The sequence below is a fragment of the Ursus arctos genome, unplaced genomic scaffold (assembly GCF_023065955.2).
Source record: "Ursus arctos isolate Adak ecotype North America unplaced genomic scaffold, UrsArc2.0 scaffold_284, whole genome shotgun sequence".
Classification (NCBI taxonomy): domain Eukaryota; kingdom Metazoa; phylum Chordata; class Mammalia; order Carnivora; family Ursidae; genus Ursus; species Ursus arctos.
In genome coordinates, this window is record NW_026622968.1 from 20,001 (window position 1) to 24,179 (window position 4,179).

Genomic DNA, 4,179 nt, shown 5'->3' on the forward strand with positions numbered 1-4,179 from the left:
GTGTGTGTTGGATCGCGTGGCGCCCCCCCCCCCCCCCCCCCCCCGGAGAGCTACCGCCGCTTCATCTTCCTAGGCTCGTCCAGGAGTGAAATGAACAGCAGAGCGCTTTTCCCGACAGGCGGGCCCAAGCCGTTGACTGGGAAGGTTTCAAAGCCGTTCCCAGATGCTGCACATCTGGCCGGAAAGGAGGCAGGCTGTGAGGTTTGGGGTAGGGTGCTGCCTCTGTCCTTCCGCCATCCGTCGCCGTCACTGTGGAAAGCTATTTGTCGTGGAGGTGTGGCTTGCCATAGACATCCTGCCAGGGGCCGTGGGGCTTTTCGAGCTTTTCATTATTATCATTTTTGGTGGTGGTGGTGGTGGTGGTGGTGGTGGTGGTGGTGGTGGTGCTGCTGCTGCTGCTGCTGCTGCTGCTGCTGCTGCTGCTGCTGCTGCTGGTTCACGTAAACTCTACACCCAACGTGGGGCTCGAACTCAGGACTCTGAGATCAAGAGTCAGCGCGCTCTACAGAGAGCCAGCCAGGTGCCCCTGAGCTTTTCGTAACCTACGGAGAGCACAGGTTTCGTGCCCCACCCCACCACCCCCCCATCCCCACCCCCGCCCCCCCACCCCCGCCTTACGTACCTGTGCACGGACTCGGTTTGGCCATAGCCTCGCCTCGGGTGCCCTTCAATGTTTCCAAACGTCGGCACTGCCCACCCTTTCCCCCCCAACCCCCCCCCCGCCCCTTCCCAGAAGAACTCACCTAGCTCGAGAGTTTCCGGGTTGCCTGGACACCTGAAATTGTGGGGAGAGTGGCGTTCCTGGAGAGGGGGCATGGAACACGGAAGCTCTGCCCCCAAGAGGACTGAAGGACGGAACCGGACTAGATCGGTTTCAAAGTCTTCCTTAGCATCCGTGCCGAATACATTCCGATGGCAGGGGCCTTCCCAACAGCTTTTGGTGTGCCCGACGCACGGAAGACCGTATCCTGCCGATCTTGTGACATGTCTGCAGAGAAAGAGTGTCGGCCTCTCGGAAAATAGAAGCCGTGAATGCAGACTGCAAGGTGGAAGAATTGGATTCCATGAAATAAGGGACCCTTTAGGGAAGACCGTGCCCATCTATCGGGGTTTTGTGGGTTTGCGTTTTGTCATCACTGATGTGAAAGCATCTTCTTAGCCATCGGGAGGGAAACCTCCACGAATTCGTACATTCACGTCACACGGGGTTTGTGGGATTCGGTGGATCTGAGATCCACCCGGAGAATTCTGGCTCCTTGCCACGGAGCTGGCTGCTCTGTGCCTTTAAAAAGGAATCCTGCCTTGAATTTGAATTCGGAGGGGAACGTGATCGACAACCTTTTCATGCGGGGTTGGCCAATTAAATTTGCACTGTCTTACAAAGCAGAGATGGTGAAGGGTCATCCAAGTCCATTCTGGAAGTCAAGAGCTTTGGTATCAAGAGCCTGAAAAACGCATCTTCCCCTTCTTTTGGACGAATCCAATTCTAGGGGTCGATTCAAAGGAAATCATGTTTTAGACGCTAACACGTCAAGCTTACTTTTACAAAAATGTGCGTCGTGGCATAGGGTTTAGGAATCCCTCGTGGGAGACTGACAACCGTACCTCCCTTACCTCCTGGCACGTGTGCACCCTCACGTCATGTGCCTTCGATGCTCCTGCTATCTGGAGGTAGGCTCGATTGCTCTGTCCCCTGGTTTTGGACTGGGTCTTGGGACTTGTCTTGACCAAAAGAATAGACTAGAAGTGAAATTTTACTAGTTGCACAGCCACAGCTGAAGAGGTGGTCCGGAAGCGTGCTTGACCCTCTTGGCAGGCCGTCCCGAGACCTTCACGGAAGAGAGCCAGTCTAGCTGACTGGGCCATGAGAGGCATCGACAAGAGAGGCAACCCGGTGCTCGGCCAGCACCGACTGCAGACTTGGGAATGTGGCCAAGTTGCACCTTCAAACTCAGTTGACCCTCCAGCTGAAGGCCACTGCTGGAGTGAGCCCGGGGTACACCGGTAGAAACCACGTGGCCACCCAAGGCAAGCACCAGGAAATGATAAAGAGATGTTGTTTCAAGCCATTGCGGTGTTAGGGTGATACACCCTGAGGATCAGATCGCTGCACAGCAGCAATAGATACGGCGCGCGCACGCGCACACACACACACACACACACACACACACACACACCGCCCCCCACGCACCCCGAACAGAAGTTGGAATTCACCTGAATGTCAAACAACAGCGGAATGGTGAAGTACATGATGCTCTAGTCACATGATAGAATAGAACGCAGATAGGACGCATTAGGATTGCGTAGACGGTTTGGAGGCACGGGATTGTGCAATGTGTTGTGTTGTGTTGTGTTGTGATACTTTGTGAAAAGCGGTATGAAATATTGGACGGACAATGGGCTCTCTCTTAGGAGAAGACACCAAATCATTTCAAAGGCTATGGATGGGGAAACCAGTTCTTCGATCTTTTCACTTCTGTTTCTCCCCCTACTCTGTTCTTTAGGATGATACTTCGGCCTCCTCCCCTTTCTCCAAGCCAACGACCATACATGCTTTTTTAACACATCGGGTCCTAAACGGAAGCAGAACTTTGGCTACTGGTCTTGGGAACGATTATTTTATTTCCTAGATTTATACCGATCTGCCCAACTTTCGCCTCTCATGGCTCTTCTCTCTCTGCGGGACAAGGGGAGAACACGGGTCTTACGATGAAAGAAGCCCACTTGGGAGGGACTGTCACTTGTGGAAAATGAAATCCGGGCAAAGTAGTGAAAGCAGGATCGATAAAGAATATGTTACAGGTTAAAGATATTCCGGTTTGATCCCCCCCCCCCCCCCAAGCAAGCAAGCACTCACTTTTGATGCCGTGGCTTTGTTCGTTCGTTCGTTCGTTCGTTCATTTTTTAAAAGATTTTATTTATTTATTTGAGAGAGAGAGAGAGAGAGAGAGAGAGAGCGAGCGCGGGAGAGCACAGCACGAGCTGGGTGAGGGGCAGAAGGAGAAGCAGGCTGTCCGCTGAGCAGGGAGCCCGATGCGGGGCTCAATCCCAGGATTCCGGGATCATGACCTGAGCCTAGGGCAGACACGCTCAACCGATTGAGCCACCCAGGCACCCCATCATTTATTCTTTGTTAAAGATTTTATGTTTGGGACGCCTGGGTGGCACAGCGGTTAAGGGTCTGCCTTCGGCTCAGGGTGGGATCCCGGTGTTGTGGGATCGAGCCCCACATCAGGCTCCTCCGCTATGAGCCTGCTTCTTCCTCTCCCACTCCCCCTGCTTGTGTTCCCTCTGTCGCTGGCTGTCTCTATCTCTGTCGAATAAATAAATAAAATCTTAAAAAAAAAAAAAAGATTTTATGTTTATGTAATCTCTACAACCAACGTGAGGCTTGAACTCACCACCTCGAGATCAAGAGTCACACGCTCTACCGACCAAGCCAGCCAGGCGCCCCGATGCCATGTTTTAAATCTCTTTGCTTGCCTGCCTGCCTGCCTGCCTGCCTACCTACCTACCTACCTATCTCTACATCCAACTGAAACTTTAAATCCATGAGGTGGGAGCTTCAGCTATCTGGTTGTTGCTGTATCCCGAACATAGAAGGACGTTTGCCATAGAATAGCACTTTCAATAAATCATCTGTTAAGTGAATACTGATCAAAGAAATTGTCAACTTTTAACATTTGTGGGCCCTGCTCCCGGGCCTTCACACTTACCCAGGTCCAAATGACTCCACAAAACCTCAACACGTGGGCTCTATTTCCGCGCTGAGCACACATTGCATGTTTGCTTCAATTAAAAAAAAAAAAAAAATCAAGGGGTGCCTGGCTGCTGGCTGGCTCCGTCCTCCGTCGGGACTCGGGATTGTGAGTTTGAGCCCTATGTTGGGTGTAGAGATTACATAAACATAAAATCTTTAAAAAAGTTTTTTCAATCAAGCCCTAAAAAGGAGGTTTCCAAACATAAAGATGAGAAAACAAAAGAAAACCTCCCTGGCTCCCATAAGATCAGAGTCACACAGCCTTGCACACACTAAAAACAGAAAATAAACTCCGTGACTTTCTGCAGTGTCCTTCATCAGGATGACGTGTAACTCTTTATGGAAAACACACACACACACACACACACACACACACACACACACACACACACATCAGTGAGATCATATGATAATTTTCT